The sequence below is a fragment of the Miniopterus natalensis genome, chromosome 6 (assembly GCF_054644295.1).
Source record: "Miniopterus natalensis isolate mMinNat1 chromosome 6, mMinNat1.hap1, whole genome shotgun sequence".
Taxonomy (NCBI): Eukaryota; Metazoa; Chordata; class Mammalia; order Chiroptera; family Miniopteridae; genus Miniopterus; species Miniopterus natalensis.
The window spans coordinates 78,026,127-78,047,605 of record NC_142086.1 but is presented as its reverse complement, the minus strand read 5'-3'; the positions used below and the strand labels follow the sequence as shown (position 1 = coordinate 78,047,605).

At 35.5% G+C, this 21,479-nt stretch overlaps 1 non-coding gene across 1 annotated transcript; it reads left to right on the top strand.

The window, feature by feature from the left end:
* Positions 1–428: 428 nt before the first annotated feature.
* On the top strand, positions 429–532 carry LOC148092958 (U6 spliceosomal RNA). The gene has a single exon (XR_015714752.1). It is a non-coding gene; the product is annotated as a U6 spliceosomal RNA (small nuclear RNA).
* Positions 533–21,479: the final 20,947 nt, after the last annotated feature.

Genomic DNA, 21,479 nt, shown 5'->3' with positions numbered 1-21,479 from the left:
ATCATTGGGTTTTGTTATATTTTCCTACTTGAACACTTTCTATAAAGTAATTACCTTGGTATTGTATTTTAAATATGCCTCACCTTGCACAAAAAACACTACAATAGAAATATTTACCCATAGCCAAGGATAATCTCTAATATCTTCATAGAAAAAAATTATAAATTGATTAAACATCCAAGAAAAGGGAAATAAGGAGAAGTTGGGAAAACTGTAGAAACTGGGATGATCTAATGTATGTGTAGACCATAGTTGATAACACTACTGTATAATTGAAATTTGCTGAAAGAATAGATCTTAAATGTTCTTACTCCCTTCCCCCAAAGGGTAAATATATGAGGTGATGGATGCGTGAATTAACTCTGTGGGGGGAATCCATTCACAATGTGTACAAATCCTTTTACAGTGAATATCAAATCATCACTTTAGTGCTCGCTTAGGCAGCACATATACTAAAATTGGAACGATACAGAGATTAGCATGGCCCCTGCGCAAGGATGACACGCAAATTAGTGAAGCATTCCATATTTTTTTTTAACCCCCCCCAAAAAAAAAAAAAAATACATCACTTTAAATATCTTACTATTTTATTTTTCAGTTAGAACTCAGTAAAGTAGGAAAGAATAAAAGGAAGCAGCTGGCAAGAGGCAAGTTGCTGACTCCTTTCAGAACGCGATTTGTATGCTCATAGGCCTTCGATTTTAGGTATTTGTTATTTAAGAAAGTCTTAATGCATCTTTAGAACATGTTCACTGTCTGTCCATCACAGCATTGCCGGCCTATGAAGAAACAGAATCTTTGTACAATGATTCCCCTCCTGATCTTATAACCTGAGGTGTGAGGCCTGGAAACCTTGTCCATCACCCCCAAGGTTATTAAATCAGGAGCAATTGGTCACATGAGACTTACTTGTGAGCCTTTCCCAGTTGAAATCAGAGCTTAACTTGTTTTGCCTCAACTGCTTTAGTTTTCTAAAACTCAGGAAAATGTTTAGTAACACCAGCAACTAAGCAAAATCTTGAGGGAATTGCTCGCTAGCCAGTTGAAGCGTGTAACTTTCACTTCTCATGATAGTGCCCGAAATTCACAGGCTGAGCACCCATTCTCTATTCTTAATCGCCCAGGGTAGAACGTGCACAGACCTACAAATTTCAGAAACCTCCACTCAGTGTGACCCATGAAGACTGATCACTCTCTGTGCATAAGCCCACATAGGATTGTCGTGAAGCCGGAGAAGGATCATCTTTATTATTTTCAAGCGCTCCTAAAAGAAAGTGCCTGTTTAATGTAGTCAATTCATAGTAATCAATTTATTCAATTGACATTAATTGAAAATGTATGAATTTCTTTGATAAGTTTCAATTTCTTTTTTTTTAAAAAATATATCTTTTATTGACTTCAGAGAGAGGGAAGGAGAGGGAGAGGGAGAGAGAGAAACATCAATGATGAGAGAGCCTTTGATCAGCTGCCCCCTGCAACCCGGGGATCGAGCCTGCAACCCGGGCATGTGCCATGACCGGGATCGAACCCCGATTGCCTGGATCCTAGGTTGACACTCAACCGCTGAGCCACACCTGGCCGGGCTCAATTTCTTATTAGTTGAAAAGCTCTGCTACTGAACTCCTGACTAAATTTATTATATCAACATATTTGTGGGAGTATAATACTGAAAAAAGTGACCACTTTCATCTTTTCAAAAACTGTCTCCATCTTTGAGAACATTTTCATTAATTAAACTACAGAATAAAGAAGGAACTTGATTTTCAAGATACATTTTATTGTAATTTTTGTCATTTAAAAAATAATTCTGAATACTGGCTGGGAGCTTGTTTGCATTTTTTTTTTTTTTAACTATGTTGGAGGAGAAGATCCAGTACAGCAAATAATAGAGGCCAGTCAAATGGTCTTTTTACTAACTTTTGATATTTTCACTTTTTCCTTAAACAGACATCAGTTACACATAAGATAATTTTCCATGATCTTTAGTTCATGGCACACTGTCAATAACGATCCAATCGTAGCCCTCTTTTGCTTATTTATTGGCTGTTTGTTTATTTTTAGTTAAATGATGACCCATACATGAACTCACTACCCAACAAGAAAACAAGAACATTGACAATAACTTGACTGGAACAGAAATTGTAGCTTTGCCAAGATATTCAGTTATAGCTCTTAACTACTGTTCAGCAATGCAGTGTAGGATTTATTTATGTTAGTGTGAAAACATTAAAAGCAAGCAAGAATAATTTTAGATGGAGACAGCCTTCTCATAAGTAATTTGCAAGCATTGCAGGCCTTCTTGGCTTGTTGAGATATATAATCTATATTCTGGGTAGGAACACAAAGGTTCCTGAGGAATCTTGCTTAAGAACAATGGACTGTGGTCACAGCCTGTGACTTCCATCTACTTTGCAAAACAATAACAGTATAAAAAAGGAAAGCAATTACTTGAGTCTTTAGTGTTTTTCAAGATCATAGGAGGAATGTGACAAGTATGTCTGAAAATTTTCTCTTTTCAGACAGCAGTTTGAGCCTATATGCCCTTCTTTATCTTTCCTGCAAAAGGTTCTTTGCAATTTGAATAATTAGTACCACACAGCTGCGGGTAGGTGAGATCTCTCTGAGAGAGATTGAGATTTGTATATTTTAATCTACCTATCTTATCTGTCTAAAACTTAAATAGCATTTTATGACACCTGCCAGAGATCCTTTTTTTAGTAGAGCTGCTGTTATCTTATAATTCCAATGCCTTATTGTTGTCAGATCTTTCTATCAGAGTTACAGAAAATGATCAGAATTCTGTTTCAACTCCTGGCACTAGACTTAATTTTAATTTTAACTGTAACTTGAAAAATATAGAAAGTTTAGAGACGTTGGGGGTGGGGGGTGGGGAATCACCCAATATATCAACTGGATTCATACTGTTAAATAGGTCAACACCATCTCACTCTTCTTCTCAAGCCCTTCAATGCTTTCTCAGTTCTCCTACTGCTCTATTTAAAGTTTCAATCAGCTCCCTATTTACCACAAATGCAAATTAACTGGCTATTGTCTTTGTCTACTTTCATTTTCTTCATAAAATGCATCCCTTTCTAGCATAAAACATAACTTATTTAGTGCCTTTGTTTATGGTCTGTCTTTGTCCGCCTGAGTGTGAGAAGCCAGGACTCGGATGTTTCCCCAGTGTGTAGTGGAGTCCTGACATACAGTTTCTACTCAGTAAACATGCAACAAACACTGGTTTCATTTTATTTCATTTTTTTCTATTATTTTCTCCCATGTGCATTATTATTTCTCATGTTTCAGTAAGTTATGTATCTCCCAGCCCTCCTCTCTACCAGATAAGAGGGGAAGTCAGATCTGCCAGGGTTTTTCAGTCGCCTTTACCCGTTTAGTTGGAAGCATTCTGAATGTCTGATGTTTCTCTGTGCCTGAGGGCTCTTTGTCTGACACACCTCTTCTCAGCACTTGACACCATTACTAGGCAACAATTTCATAACTGACAGCACTATCCGTTGGCACTCTCTGTGTAACCACGCAGAAACTTTATTTCTTTACTATGACCTTATCTGCTTTCTTTCCTTTTGATTGACACCGACCTCAGCCAGCACCTTGACTCCCTGCCTCCTTCGCCCTTGCACGTCCACACCCTTAAGCATTAAGCCCTCCTCAGGACAATGAGGTTCTGATCAGCATCAATAATCTTAGGAGAAAAGCCTCAGGTCTGTTGACCACAGAGACAGAGTTTCAGTCAAACTAAAGGTAACATCTAGGCCTCTTATATTATTTCAGCTCCAGACCCAGAACAGCCCTGAAATCGGACCAAGTGACAGCCACAACATCAGGACCAGGTGCACTAATCTCTTACCCCCTATCCTAGCACTGACCAATCACTAGATACCATGACCCTGACAGTGACCCTAACTCTCTTAGTCCCCTGTATGACCCAGCTCCTGGAAGCCATCGGGGAGCCAGGTCTTTGAGTATTAACTCACTGGGACTCCAGGCTCTGTACCATTTCCTTAAAATTCAACCTTCACTTTCTTTGCTGTAAGCTCCTGTTTGCATCTTATTGAGCCTTAATGTGTCAAGGCAAATGGACCCCTTTAGTCTGGTAACAGCTGTAACCTAATGCAGAAAGGTCCTTCTGCCTGTCTGATTCTTGGGCCCAGGTGTCTAAGTTGCACAAGGTTGTTTCTCCCCCCAGTTTTCTGGCCTGTTAGGGGAAGCTGTTCAGTGTTAGGCCCCACACCCCAAGCAGAGTTTCTTTTAGTGCTTTGACTAATGCTTGGTAGCATATAAACAAATTGGGCTGTCTTCTGCCCAGTTACACATCTGAAAATGTTACCTCTTTTACTGCTACAGCCCTAAAGATCTACCATTTTCAACTTATGTTTTTCTCTAGAATCAGTGCTTTCAGCATTTTGGAATATGCTATGTTGTCAACACGATATAAAATATAAAACAAAAGATGTGATTTGTTAGAATCAAAGTGTGCATCTGTCTGGATAAAGACCTGCTAGAAATCTTGGATGCAATTTGGAAAGATAGGACTGAGCCCCAGGTCAGGGCTATGCCATAGATTGTGGATATCTCCAAAAAGCCAGACTATAGAGGTAACATCGAAGGGACAATAGTATCTTCTTCAAAGGAAAGCACGCACTACGGAAAGGACGACCATCACAGCTGTACTAATCTGCTTTCTCCTTCCTTCTCTCGTGTCTCCTGGAATTGTGTTCTTGCAGAGCTGAGTTGATACTACATCTGAGTGGGGAGGGGAATCTCCTTCCATTATGTCTTAAATAATAAAGACATTTTTGTGGTAAGGCCCTTTGCTAATCTTGTCTGCCTGATAATAGAGGGTAAATTCACTCTTTGACAGAAAAGGTTTCAATCATGTAGGGCAAATTCTTCCTCCAAGGTCACAAATTTGCCCATAAAAACTGGGAAGAAGGTAAAATCTTCACATCATACAAAAGCAATCCCTTTACCTTTTAAGACTTTATTTAAAGAGTATATGGATTAGACTCCTCAATATTTCTCATCCCCCCCCCCGCCCGACTTTTTAGGAAGATACATAGAACAAAGTAAGAAAAATGAATAATAAATTAGAAAGTTATCTTAAGAGTAAGTAAAAGTATTCTTACTTCAAAACATGGAAGAGACACATGGGCATATAATGTTAAATGGACCAAATTGCTTAATGGTCCTCTCAGCGCTTGCGTGTGTAATTCAGATTTGCTCCCGTAGCTCTTCCTGGTTTACCTGATGCACAGATTCCTAATTTCTTCATTACATCATCGTCATCCAAGCTAATGAGGTTTTGACATATTTAAAAGAAAGTAAATCTAATGAAGAAATCGTATACACAAGTCAAATTACATTTAAGATGTTTTCCTACTTATCACTAGAATTAAAGGTGTAATTTAATATGGATTTTTGATTAAAAACAGATGGTTCACATCTGTTTCCTACATGGGAAAATAAGCTCATTTTAACTGAAAAGTGTAAGTTACTGAGGTAATATATGATGATGAGGACATGCTGAACATAGTTTGATTTTGTCTCTGTAGATAGGCCCCCATAGTTGTCTACTAAATGAGCAACTAGAATAAAAATAAATACATTTCTAAAGCAATATTCTCACAGGAAACATCTCATTTTGTAAGATGTTTCATGTGTGAACTTTCAAGCATGTTGTCTTGTCCAGGAACACGTGGAAAGTTCCCAGAAGGAAGCCAGCCGAGGTCAGAGAATGAGAGGTTGACAAACTTGTGGAAAAGATGATAAGGCCAAATAGGAGATTTTCAGCTAGCTTTTTGGGGATGAGGCTTTTTGTGAGAGAGAGATTCTAAGCATCCACTTAAATAAAACAGCGTGCACTTCCCCTCCAACGACAACCTATATGCCTACACTGGAGCAGGGAATTGGGAAAGTATTCCAAAGAACAAAGTTGTTTCCAAACATATCTTTGTTAAAATTCTGCTTAAAACTGATCTTGAGTTTTACTTTATAGGGAAGACTGCAAAGAGTATTTACAGGTAGTAACTGAGTTTTGCATATGTTGTATATCTAGACCCAGGGAAAATTCTCTAAAATATGTAATCTAAATTTTAGTGCCCTGTCCAATTTAACAAGATTAAACCTATTTAAATTCAACACACAGGAATTTCTGTAGTTCAAGTTAATTGGTTTCTCTATTTTGTACTTTAAGATAAAATTCATCAGGTAAGAATATGTAGATAAGTTAGAGGGAAAATCCAGACTAAAGTTTTCAAGTTCCAACACCAGTTTCTTTTTTTTTTTAACCTAGGTAATTAGTCCTTCTAATCAATAGCTACATTCTTCTGATCTCTACAGCTTTTGATAAAATTTTTAATCACTTCTAGAAAGGAAGTAATCTCCTCCTCTATACTTTTGCATACAAGCTGCCCTAATTAGATTACTAATAATTTAATATGTCGTTTTGAAGAAAAGAAAATTTACAAAGTAAATTAATATCTTCATTTTCTATTTATTTGTGTACTTTTATATACATATAATCTTTTGGGGCTGTAAAAATTAAGAGGAAACACTCAACTATTTAAGGTAGAGCTATCATCCTAAAAAAAATATATATATATGGTGCCTAAAGGCAGATACAATTAACTGTGTATAAAATGTGATGTGTCATTAAATATCCCTTCAATAATAAATCACTTTTACCAGACAGTAGTCCATCTGACTGTCATCAATAATGGGCACCTTTGGTGGCACTGAAAATGGCAGACTTGTTTCATTATAATGTTGTATTTGGACATTTGCCAAAGAGAGTAAAAGAAATAAGCTGGTAAACATAATAGTGGTAGTCTTCCATATTTCCTGTTTCAAGTCTTAAAATTGTTCCCATGTCAAACTGGTCAAAAGAGAAACTCACCCAGATTTACAAAATTCAAATTACTTTTCACTATAATGACAAAAGCACAAATTTAATTCCCTAAACTCCTTATTCAAGAATTTATTTGTATCTTAATTGGAATAGGTATATTATATTTTCATAAATAAGAATTATAAAATTATACACCATTAGAAATGTAAGTGTATATCAGGGACCAAAATTTAATTTATAAATAAACAAGTTAATAATTTCAGTTGAAATTATTCTACCTTTCTACTTTAAGCTTTTGTTTTTTTCTGATTCTTTACATGGCAATTGAAAATTTAAAATTGCTCATAAAATATCCTTATAAATAAATATATTTATTTTTCTTACAAAATATCACCTTTTTCAGTTTCAGATCATTATTGTGAGAAGAATAAAAGACATTTTCATTGTTATTCAATAAATTGCTGTGGTTGCGTAGATATCAGTAACAATAAAGCAAGGCAGGTATGAAGGCAACTAACAATAAAACAACAGCATATTTTATTTTTCTATATTTTTTAATAGCTTATAATTTGCTAGCCTACAAAAACTCTGCTCTGACTTATAATGGAAGGCATGGATATGTAAAGTTTATAAAATACTAAATTCTTTTTAGTTTTAATTCACCAGTAATCTAAACAATCTGATTGTTGTTCTTGAATATGTTATTTAGTCCTGAATTTCTTAGCAGGCAAAGCAAGACTACTTGTTAAATTTTCCTCCCCTTTAGAACTAACGTTTCTATTTAATATGTAACGATATTTCTAGGTAACTCCTGAATGACATCACTGAAGCTTGCTCCTGTGATTTGAATGTAGTCATCGCTTGTTTTGAAGAATCAGACTGAGAGACTGGAGTCAAAATATTTGAGAGGCTATAAGAATAGTGGGCTTTATATGAAAAGAAATTGAGATGAGTGGTAGGGACTTTTCATACCCAAGCATTAGGGATTATACGTGACCTTAGAGCAACCAGGACCTTGATGTCTTACAAGTCAGTTGTGTATTTTGAACAGTGGAGATTCAAATTCGTGGAGTCCTATGTCAACATGTTTGCCACAGGAACAGCTCGAAGAGAAAGGAATTTTTCTATATAGAAATAATTGAGTCCACAGACTTTAAGAAATATATTAATTTCCTTTTTCCCTCTCATCTTTCTGTATAGACTTATTTCTCTTTTACCTAAGATAGTCATCTGCCTCAGGAAAGATTAAAATTGGGAGAGCAACAACTCAGTGAGAAAGAGCCAATATTCCTCTTGTGAGAGAGTACTTGAGACCAAAGGAAGAATGTGGTCTTCAACTTGAAGCAGTGCTGAAAGAATCTTTTTTCCAGATTTTTTTATGCTTTCATTAACATATCAAGAACAAGACTTGGCAGCCTTCATAGATTTTTTACAATGAGGCTGAGAATAAAGATAAAACAAGATATGATAAAAGGGAATTTTCTTTTATGCAGAAACAGGGAAGTAGCACCCCCCAGGACCCAGCGGAGAGCAGAAGGACTGATGGGTTGGATTATTAGGAAGAGACAAGGTCCTCATCTGCCCTCTTCATCAGCAAGCGATTCGTGCTCTGAAGCCTGAAACCTGAGAGATGAGAAGTGGCGGAGTGGACGTAAGTACTTTATTTTTAAAGGGCTGATGAAAATCATTTCGGTCACTGTTTCTCGGCTCTCTCAAGGACAGCGCCTGCAGTGGGCTCCTTAGGACCCGGCATTGGAGGGAAGGGCTGCACCTAAAGAGCCTCTTTCCCTGTAGGTGGGCGGGGGGACGGGGCAGGAGTGTTGCAGGCCAGGATCAGAGGCAGAGAGAATATCCTGCGGACCATTTATGCAGAACTCTAGAAGCTCCCTTAGATTCAGGGAGGAGACACGGAGACGAATTGAATCACAAAGGGGCTGTGTAGCTGCCTGATGAACAAATACCGTTTTATATGAGAGAGTAAAAAATAAAACCTTTGTTTTCAATTGAAATGTATAAAGGTGGAGAACTCAGAATGGCCACAGCTTCCCAAGAATACCGTTTATATTATAGATGCAGTTTATCATAGCTCGTTCTCAGTTCTGTTTACACTGAGTTTTTAAACGGTCAAAAGAATGCCACTGTTCTGTGTTATCAGAGTAAGACATATGTTCTTATTGATCCAGGATCAATGGCCCATGTTTCTCCGGTGAATTATCCTGAGGGAAATCCCATATATAAATGAATAAAGAAACTATAAATTTGAAAAAAAAGTGAAGAGAAAAAAGAAAGAAACACACACACACAGAAATATTAGTATTAAAAACTGAACTTTGAGGATACATCTCACCACTTTCTATTACTTTCTAACGCATCATTTCTTACTTCCTAATATGATGATGGCTTGAATGCAGCTGTATATTCTCTTATTTCAACCTAATCATAATTGAAATATCTGTAGAGCTCTAAAAATAGAGGCAGACATGCACCACTGTTGTAAAGTCAGAAGAAAGAACACCTTCCACATATGAAAACATTCCTAAGAGAGTGAAGGTAAACTTAAAGCTCCTCCTGAGCATATACTATAAAGTGCCTGGAAATAAGTAAAACATCACAGCAGTAGATGTCATTTAGCTCTTTCACTGCGTAAAGGTGAGGGCTGGAGGAGACTGCATCATGGGGCTGAGAGGGCCATGGGCCACTTCTGTTTGCCTTTGTCCAGTTTTCAAAAACTCTGCCGGCAGTTCTGCCAGGTGGCCCCAGGATGAGGCATCTACAGGGGAGTGGAAAGTCAGCCTGGAGGCAGGTCTTTTTCTTTAGGGAGAAGTAAAGGGCCCAGAAAAAAAAAAGAAAAAAAAAGTCAATTAAAACAAGATTTTTTAAGAAATCAGAGATAAAATCTTGTGCCTGTCCTGATCAGCAACACTTTTTTTTTTCCTTTTGCCTAGATGTTGCCCTCTGTAAATGAGGAAACAGCCCTAATTTTAAATTAAAAAGAAAAATAAAGGGACACTGTCTTATCAAAATTAAAACAACAGAAGCAGAACTCTGCTCTCAGGTCTTCTTTTCTTTTTGACTGGTTGCCCTTTGGATCTCTGCTATTTTCTGTTTTCATAAGCAGAGTGCCTGACGATATTGCCAGTGATGGCAGCCCAGCCTGTGCTGCTTCTCCTGAATGTCCTCTGATAGACTCCATCATCCGCTATTTAGTTCCTCGGCTCCGGAAGAGAAATTCATCATATGCTTGAATGTAATCAGTGGCCAGGAGTTGTTTTCAGCATCAGACTTTCTGCTTGGACAGACCTTTTAAAGCTAAATCAAAGAAAAAAACACACTGGTTCCTCACTTTTTAAAAATTTTATTGTAATAAGTGATCTCTTGGCAATTACAAGATGCTTAGCCATTTCCAGACCCTGGGTATTATAGCAGTAGCACCCCACCCCCATTATTGAGACAATCAGATTTCCCATGGCTTAGAATGACTATTAGAATGGTTCATCTCAAAGACTGTAGCTAGTTGCCACTCCCTTTCAGAATCCGGTTTAATTTTGTTGGCTGCTATCTGGAGGTTCATTTACACAGCAGAGACAGACCAGGTAGTTACTGGGGAGTATGTGTGCCCTTCCGCAGAATCGGCAGCCATAATTGGAACTTTCACTTCATTTTTCACTTACTTGGATTGCATTAAAATACTTGTTTTTTTGCCCCAAATAAAAATTTATTTTTTTAAATTGAAAACTTAAAGCAATGCTATTGAAGCTAAAATAAAACTAAAATAATGATAATAACATCTTATGTTGTCCACACTTTCCCTCTTACCTAAGGCATATTGATCAAGAGTTCTATTAGTTTTGCTTTCCATTTTTTATTAATTTTGGTTATATGACCCAAAATATTAATTCTAGAAACTCCACTCATATTAATTTTCATTCTCATTAGAACTCATTTTTGTCACAGGAACTGATTACCATTTTACAGTGTTTTATATCTTACCACCTGTTATGAACTGAATGTTTGTTGCCCCCAAAATTCATATGTTGTAACCTAATCCCTAATGTGATGGTACTTGAGGTGGGGCCTTTGAAAGAGAATTACGTTTAGATGAGGCCATGGGGGTGAAGCCCCTGTAATGGGATTAGTACCCTCATAAGAAGAGGAAGGGACACTAGAGCTTTCTTTCTTTGCCATGTAACTACACAGCTGGAAGGTGGCCATCTGCAAGCCAGGAATTGAGTCCTCACCAAGAATCCAGTCTGCCCACACCTTGATCTTGGACTCCAGTCTCCAGAATGGTGAGAAATAATTTCCTGTTTTTAAAGCCACCAGTCTTAGGTATTTTGTTATAGCAGTTCAAGGTACAACGCCACCATTTTATCTGCTCTGTTATTGCTGCCCTCTTCTTCTTCTTTTTTTTTTTTAAATTAGGCCCACTGCTAATTTGCTAAAGATTTTATTTTATATTTGTGTGTATATAAATCTCATTTCCAGTAGAAAAACCCTATAGGAAAAGATAGGTGAAACAGAAAGTTCAGATAATTTTAAAAAGTGGCAACACTGTAGGCCAGTTCAATCAGTTAAGCGGACATAGCCATCAAACCAGTTATTAACAATCTCAAAAATCAAAGACTCGGTTAGATTTATACAAAGTGAGAGAAGCTGAAAATATCCTTATATCATCTCTGCATAGATTTGCCAATAGGTGCAACAAGGTAGGATAATTCTTTGAATCACATAATACAATACAAAACAATGTGAAAAATCAAAATTATTTCACTGTAACTTTCATTTTGATAATTTATTTTCTTTAAATTGACATAGCAAGGAGGTAAAATAGGTCAATTACTTTAGTTTGCAGGATAAAACTTAATGACTATTGGGCCAAATTTTACCCATTTCTGTCATTTCTACAGTTGGAGAAAGATTTGGAGCTCCTCTCTCCTTTCCTTTCTCTTGCATACATTTCATCCATTGCTTTGACTACACTACATTAAAAAATAAATTTTAAAGGCTGGTCCTTGACATTATTGTTTAATACTTGTATAATATTTATGCAATTATAAAATTATGTAATATTAAAAACTTTAGTAAATGAGAGAAAATAAATTATATCTTAAATGAGGTTTATCTGTGGCATTAAAAATACCTGCTTCTTAAATTAAAAAAATATATATTGTAATTTTAAACTGTTTATATTCAGAAATATTTCAAGTCTGTTTCCTTAGATGGTGCATAAAAACATGATAAAATTATGGTCTGTTTCACGTTTAGTGGCTAGAACCATAGCAATACCTCCCCAAAGTATGTCATTTTATTCAACTTTCAGAATGGAGAGAGAACAGGAAGTGGAAACAGATTGGAAAATGGTTCAATTTTGAAATAAGAAAACAAATGCACCAGAGTAATACAATTTTTAATTTGTTTATTTTTATAATGGGATTCCTACTGAAAAATTATCAAGTACTGTATTTGTTTTTATTTCAGTAGTTGCCTCAGAATGGTCAGAAGGGAATTTTTATATCCTACCTATATCATAACCTTGTGAAAATCACAGCCAGGACATTTTTACAACAAAGCATCTCCTTTCCTTACCTTAAAAGACAGAGTGACAATTTTTTTTCCAAAGTGGAAAAAAATAAAAATATAAATTACCAGAACCTGAAAGTAAGCGATACTTGAGTTTTCCATGGTCATGTCAAGGTAAGAGGCTAATCTGAATCTTAGAAGAAGCCAGGAGCTCGGTGCCCCGAGGGTGGAAGCCAGCAGGGACTATCCTGACCCATTCCTATTTCCCTGGACAGACTGTCCTCACCTCTAACTACACCAGGTGACCCAGGTTTCAGCCAAGGATCTGAGTGAAGGGAGAAAAGGCTGATTTTCTTTCTTTTTTTCTTTTTTTAAAAAATATCTTTATTGATTTCAGAGAGAGGAAAGGAGGGGGGCAGAGAGAGAGAGAAACATCAGTGATGAGAGAGTCATTGATTGGCTGCCTAGCCCACAACCCCGGGCTTGAGCCCTGACCGGGAATTGAACCCTGATCCTAGATCCTAGGTTAATGCTCAACCACTGAGCCACGCCCGGCCGGGCTGATTTTCTTTATATATATATTTTAAATATATCTGTATTGATTTCAGAGAGAGGGAGAGGGAGAAAGAGAGATAAAAACATCAATAACAAGAGTCGTCATTGATCAGCTGCCTCCTGCATGCCCCTAATTGGGAATCAAGCCCGAACCTGGGCATGTGCCCTGACCTGGATTCGAACCTGATCTCCTGGATCCTAGGTCGATGCTCCACTGCCGAGCCATGCCCAGCTGGGCTGATTTTCTTTATATTTAAGGTCATGTGAAGCAATCAATTAAGTCAGTTTTTAATTTTTTTCTTTAGAAGTTATCTAGGTGGCTTTAGACAAAAATTAACTAAATCTTGAAACACTGTCAGAAATTTAACTTCTAATTAGAAGTATAATCTAAACTAGGGGAGAAAACTTTTGAATGAAAAAGAGTTGTATAAACCACATAAAATTTACAGCTCCTCTCTGTTAAAAAAGGAAGCCTTCTTTAAAAACAAAAAACAAAATCATTCTTATCTTTCCAACTGAAGCTTTAGGCCAGGATCTAGTTGCAATTTTTTCTCCTTATTTTACAGAAATTCAATGATATAGCCTAAGTCATTATACTTCCCAGCTTCCAAATTTCAGCCCCCTGACTCTGCAGTGTGCCTGTACACACGACTTTCATCAAGGGCACAGAAAAAGGAAAAGCAGGACTGTACTTGCAGGAATGTGGTAGAAAATATATAAAATAAATGACATATGAGGAAATCTTGTCCCAGTATATATTTAATGATGCATTGATAAAGTGTCAATCTTGGCTGTATGTTCTTGAAAGAATTGTTTTAAAAGTTAGAAAATGGGCATTAAAAATGCAGTAGAAGAGAAGACTACATTAGCAATGACTTTTGATATTCCATGTCTTGTGTGCACATGTGCACTTGTGTTAGAGAATGTTTCAGGAACTTGGGGGAATGGGAAACATAAAATACTATTTGTATGAGTTTCCCATTGCTGATATATGAAATTACCACAGATTGTCACTGAATGCAACATAAATTAATTTTCAAACAGTTCTGGATGTCAGAAGTTCAAAATCAGTCTCAGTGGGGTAAAATCAAGAGTTCAAGCTACTTTTCTTTTTGAGGCTCTTGGGGAAAATCCCCTTCCATATGCTTTTTCCAGCTTCTAGAGGCTGCCGACATTCCTTAGTTCATGATCCCTTCCAGCATTTGCATCACTCTGACCTCTGCTTCTGTCATCAGATCTCTATCTCTTTCTCAGTCCCTGCTGCCTATATTTTATAAGGACCCTTGTGATTATCTCAGCCCCCTGGATAATCCAGGATCATCTCCAGGATCTCAAAATACTTCATGTAATCACATCAGCAAAATTCCTTTTGTTATGTAAGGTAACATTCATAGGTTCTGCTATTCCCACAGGGACCTCTCTGAGGGGACATTATTCAGCCTACCATGCAATACTATTAATGCAAATTTAAATGTTTCCTTCCAAGTATTCCTGCTGGTTACTGAAAAAATTAGAAGCATAAGTACATGCTTAAATGTGGATATTTTGTGCAATTGTGGTGTTTGTGTTTTACAAATATATATATACTTATATATATATATATATATAATGAGATGGTATTACTTTTATCAAACTATAAGAAAGCAGTAGGGTTATTGAATTACTGTTTGAAGTGGTTCAGAAAGGGGAAATAAACCGTTAGTCTTCTTCCCAAGACATTCACCATTGGCGGTACATTAAGAAATCCTTATGGGAAGTGTTTACTTTTATATACCGATGCTCAAGGGACAATATTTTTGCTAGAATTCAAAATCACATACAGTTTTTCAAATCCCTTATTTACTTGAAATAAGGAAAACATATTGGCTTATTCTTTTCTTTCTACAAGTGATATATTGGTTATGAAAAATCACATTTTCAAAAGGAGCAAATAATTTAAACAAAGTAATTATGTCTCATTAGAATATAAATCACATTTAACTATACAGTTACAAATATAACAGTGCTATATTTTATTTAAAAATCAAGATTGACTAAAAGTTCCATTCATCTTATGGTCTTCCCTAAAAGACTTCAAAAAATAAAAATAAGGGGAGAAACTCTAACAGTTTTTGCTAAAACTATAACTTTAATCTTGGCATTCCAAATTCAGGTATCATCATTGTCTTTAAGACTATTTTATAGTTACTATCTTCATAAGCCTGGGCTGCTGTAACAAAACAAACATCACAGATTGGATGGCTTCAGTGACAAACATGTATTTCTCACACTTCTGAAACCGGGAAGTCCAAGATCAAGGAGCAGGCAGAGTCAGTGTCTGGTGAAGTCACTCTCCTTGGCTTGCAGATGGCTGTCCTCTTGAAGTACCTTTACATGGTGGAGGACTGACATAGTGATTATCTTTCTGCGTCTCTTCTATTGAAAGCACTAATCCCATTCTGGAGGGCTCCCCCTCGTGACCTAAGCATCTCCCAGAGCCAACATCTCCCTATCCCATTGAGGATTTAGGTTTCAACATACGGATTTTGGGAGGTCACAACCATTTGGTTCACAGCAGATTTCTGTTTTCAGAAACTTTACATACAACAGGAAAGAGTACAATAACCTGAAATCATTGAAGATTTTATAAAATTAATTTGAACCACAGGGTAGACTGCATTATATTGATTTTTTGATAAGTCAAAAACAGTTGAATATTGACAGTTTCATAAAGTTCACCCTAATGCAATAGAAACACACACAAAGATGTGAGCAAAACATACAAGATAAATTAGAATATTAATCCCCAGCTCCCTTATCAGTTCCTTCTGTTTTTCACAGAATCTATTGCAGATCTTTTTGATAATATAAAGCCACAAGAGAGCAAACAGTTCAACAGTGTCAAAAGAATCAAGGAATCATAAACACTTCTGTGGAAATTGATAATTTGTTCTGAAAAAACTAAGTTATACATTATATAATACTTTTTCCCCCAAATGGATTAAAGGGCAAATGTAAAAAATTAAAAAGGAAAACTGAGAAAATACGTAGTAATTAAACCCTTATTTCTAAAAATTGGGAAAACTTAGATTAAAAAACCTGCATATGTGACTACATAAAACATATGTTAAAATTATTATAAACAGTATTTTAAAATGCCATGTAATGTGCTAAAGCATGATCAACAAAAGTTAATAAGATTAATCCTTAAAAACTTAGGGAAATCAATAAAGAATAATGATGACATCTATAAATGAAACATATTAAACACCTCGGATAACATGTTAGTGTATAAGTATTTTTTAATTGATTAAAGTCGTTAATGTGTAACACACACATTAAAATGCAAATAATTAACCATAAGAAAAGCATTCTTGGTAATAAATGAATTGCAAATTAAAATATGAATAAAGATTTAAAAATCTGCATTGATACTGTAGTGAGTGCAGTAGGTGAGAATCAGCTCTGCTCATAATAGAACTGTGATGTTCCTAACAGAATATCAACAACGTTTCTTACAGAATAGAGTCAGGACCACAACAGCTGCAAAGTGATTATCAATCCTTTCTAAATCGTTATTGCTGATTTCTTACTAAGGACACCCAAAGCCCTGCTTCATTTCGCCCACCTCTTTAACAAAAGTAACCATCAATTGTTGAAGCGTTCCTCCGCCTTGACAGTATCTAAAACGGCCCGATTCTTCCTTCGAGCCATCCGGCCCATGTGCACACTGTGCAAAGGCCTCTTTCTATTGATCTTCTCAAAGGTGTCCCAGGTCCCTCTGCTGTGTGCTAGCCTACAAAGCAGCAAGTTAAATAAATATAATTAAGTTCAAGAATATTCCAATGGTCTTTGCATGCTGTGGGTTTCTTTAGCAGGCATTCTTCTGTACCCTTATTTTCACTAGATGGACATTTACTCCATTTACATTATTTAGCACATTCAGGAAGTGAAGGAAATGGGACAAAATGTTAGCAGTTTAGCTCTATCTCTTTCCTTCCTGTTAAATTAAGTAATATGCATCTGAAGTAAATATGGAAAAAAATCATTGTTAACTATGTGAAATCTGCATGGTGAGCCCATGAGAGTTTGTCCTCGTGTTCTTTACTCCTTTCTATACATTTGGAACAATCCTCAGTATTTTGATAATGGGCAATAGGCATCATGCCACTTTGCCTGTAATCTTAGAAACAGTTTATTTGAAGAAAGAAAAGAGATGCCTGAACCACAGGCAGCCACTTTTTAGCTGTCTGGTGATTATAAGGTAAACTGGATTGAAAATTCTTGTCAAAACGGATAGATGTTTGCCACTCAGTTCCTCATGTGGGCAGATTTTGTATACGTGACTTATTAGAACTAGAAAAAATGCAAGCAGGTATTCTAGAATACCTGTGAGGCTGGAGAATTAGCTTTGATGACAAAATCGAGGCTGGTTTTCATTTGCACAGAGCTTCCTTCCCTCCCATCAGTGTAGAAGATAAAAGGAGTGTTGAATGGCCATCAATGGAATAATTATAGGTTTAATTTTGCAATTTTCAGACATTATGATGTGTTTAGTGGTGCACTGGATAATATACTTTTCCTTCTTATTTGAATCCATCATGTATCCTACAAAGATTGCAGCACAATCGCAGAGTTTACAACCTGTGTCCACTTTCTTTATGAGTGCAGTATAAACAAGTCTACACACTGAAGCATTTACAATCGGAATCTTTAAGCACTACTACAGAAATGTACAAAACGGAATTCAAATAATGATTAGGACTCATGGAAGAAAATTCTGCTAGCAGTGGATCTGGAATTAATAGTGAATACTTGGAGTTTTTTCAGCTCAGCACCACATCCCATTATCATATCACGTGCGTTAAGCAGTCTGTCCCAAGTATTCCACTCAGGGTTTCTTCCGCTTTTATCCCTTTATCACAGCATTTTAATTCAACCGCACTAAATGTGTTGGTTTTCTGTTGGTCAGTTTTTCTTTTAGCTTTGTTTAACTTTATCCTTTTAATTTTACCTGGAAGTCTACACATAGCTTTTGAGATGAAAAGAAAAAATAAATCAAAATACAACTACCTCAGTATCTATGATGAGTACTAATAGCAATAAACTGCCCATTTTTAGTGAAAATGCATTAAAGGAAGATTATAGTTCTTATCACTGAGTTTACCTATCTGTCCTAAGGAGAGAGTTTTCACAGAAAAACTGAAAATGTATGCATTATTTCTAAATTATTGAGCATTCCATGTGGTAGACTCTAGACTTAAATGTCAATCCCAATTCCTAGAATTCTGAATATAAAAACAGTATGTATAAATTAAAAATTTCCAATTTCTGTTATTATTAAAGTATGCATGCAAAATGCACATATAAATCATTAATTTGACATAAAAACTGTCAGTCCAGAACATAACTATACAATTTCTTTTATTAAAGTTTGGTGATTGATTACTATAATTAGATGAGTGTTCAATGAAAGCTACTTGAACAAATTATAGAAGAAAAGGAAATCATAAATCAGAATTAACTTGAAAGAAAATTAAAATAAAATGAAACTCACCTTTTAATTCAAATTTTATAATTGATTGAGTTATCTCATATAGCAACATTAGATTCTTTCCCATTAATCAGGAAAGCTCAAATATCCAATAGAAAGAGCCAGTGAAACTTCAAACAGTTAATAAAGGTGACTTATTCAAATAGCAACTTATAAGAGGTACTTCTAGGTCAAAACACATTCACCAAAGTCTTACTTATGGCTAATTTTCATAACAAAATGAAAGTAAAAGTCTAAATACATAAGCCAATATCTTATAAGTAATCATATACAGATTAAACAATATATTTATTTGTAAATGCAATGTATTTGTAGTTTAATTATTTAAAATTAAAATAATGTGTGCTACAGATACTCTGTCAATTAGAATATTTAATTAATAGAACATATTCTTAGTCAATGATTGTAGATAAACTGAACTGATACCACTTGGAGTTTGTGAGGACTATGAGTCAGTCACAAGCTGACTCTGACAAATGTAATAGATATTTAATAAATGTTGCACCATGGACACTAGTTAATGACTTCATTCTAAATAACAAAAGAATAAAATTAAGAAATTTAGTAATAATAAATGAAGCAGCCATGTGTCAAACAATGATTGTGTTCTGAATTTTTAGCTAAGTGCTATAAACATAAATATTCATATTTATTTGTCATCTATGATTTATATTTTTTCATTAACCCTGAAAGAGGCTTTTGTAATCTTTATTTTCTAAAATGGGAAACTGAGACTTTAGAAGGTTAAGTAGGTCAGACATAAACACATCTTTATACATGTCAGAATCTGAATTCTAACTCTGATTTATCTGACCCCAAAGCATATGTCCCTTCGGTTCACCATGTCGTATTTATTTCCCATTGCTATTTTTCTGTTTCCTGGAATTATTACTTGAGCTTATTTATTCTTAATGCTCCCCCTTGTTAGCCAATGTTGTAATTATTTTCTGTTTTTAAGATACATCCTCTGAAAATTATGAAAAATGAGAAATCCAGTTTCTGATGGAATTAAAATATAAATGCATGCACACACACTCATATGTATGTATACATATATAGTGTTGGGTAACTTTGAGTAAATATTCTCTTTAATTCTAGACACTGGGTTACATAATTGTCACTCTAGTTAGACTGGAACTTGGATATAGAATGAAATTCACCTCTGTTTCCAATCTCAGGTGCATGTACTACAGCATGCAGTATTGAAAATGCTACTCCCTGAAGGTAAGCAATTCATCTTGCTGGTATTCAACGAGAACTTGTTTGTTGCTAAACAAAGGCTTAGATCAAAAACCTAAAAACTAAAACTTCTGCCCTAGCCAGTTTGGCTCAGTGGTTAGAGCGTCAGCCTGAGGACTGAAGGGTCTGGGGTTTGATTCAGGCCAAGGGCATGTAACTTGGCTACAGGCTCGATCCGGGAGGCAACCAATCACTGTCTCTCTCATATCGATGTCTCCCCCCCCCCACTCTCTCTGAAAACAATGGGGGAGGGGAAATATCCTAGGGTAAGGATTAAAATTAACTAAATAAAATAAAATAATAAAATAAAACAAAACTCACATTAACAAAACTCTCTATGCTGGCTTTTAACCTTGTTATTGATTGGATTCCTGAACATCGTAAGACAAAAGGTTAGCATATTTATATATATGTGTATATATATTTGTATATTATGTATACACACAGAAACATAGACATTTACTGTGTTTAAAAAGTCTTTGTTTTATTTTAAAGTGCAAGTTCCATTGAATACTTATGAACATAATAATGGCTTGAATGGACCACCATTCCATCTCAAATTACATTTACAAAAAAGCATGCCTGAAAAACCTGAAGGCAGCATTTTTATATCATACAGAGAAACACAGCATTATTTTATGTGAAATATATATTTAATTCTCAAATATTGATTTAGAAAATAAAGTATTTAAAATATATAAAAAATATTTTATTTATCAAATATGTATTAAACATATACAATATAATGTGCACTATGCTAATTGCTGTGTTTTTATTAGTATCCAATTACCCTGCCTTCTGTGTTCAATGGGAAATGATAAATGGCTTTCTACAAGTTGGATTAAAGAAAATTTATGAGCAGTAAAATTGACAGTATGAGTTCCAACTAAAAAATAATCTCATTTACAAACTTCTTTGTGTCTTCTTGGTCTTAATAAAACTCATCCGTTTTGGGAAAGATATGTACAGCTCTAAAAATGTGCTATTTCTGTACAATGCCAGTTGAAAACCTCTCAACCGTGAGTGTTAATTCAAATGAGTCATCCATCTTTCATCCAATAGGAAAAGTGGAGGCTGGCAATGAAAACAAATGTCTTTCCTGGTTAACAGACTGTTCAAGTTGGAAAGACTGACGACATATTTTTATACAGGAAAACACAATATCTATAAAGCAATTGTATGTGTATATAAAACTGACAACAGGCCTAGTTTTACAGTTGTTATGGAAGATCTATGAGGAAAATAACCACTTCGCCACAGTTGCAAATCAGTCTGAACCTCCAACCTCCTACCATTTTCTTTCTTCAAAGAACATAGAAGATTAAACGTGGGGTAAATTAGTAGGCCAGAACTTCCTGCCTCTGTCTGAAAATGTTTTAGTGGCATATTTGCGCTGAGAGATAATATTTTATATACGCAACACTGTCAAGAAGTGCATGAAATACTTCACTTTTCATCATGAGGGATTTTCCTGAAGATGGTCGCTTCCCTTTGGTCTGCCACCCACCTGTAGATACATTTAAAGTAGTGCAGTGTTATTTCCTTTCCTTCACTAAAAACTGTTACACTGTTTTTTCATATATATTACCATTTTTTCATTTATAGTTTACATTCAATATTATTTTGTATGAGTATCAGGTGTGTAGCATAGTGATTAGACAATCATATACTTCACAGAGCAGTCCCCCGATACTTCCAGTACCCACCTGGCACCATACTTAGCTATTACAGTACTATTGACTATATTTTTTATGCTGTACTTTA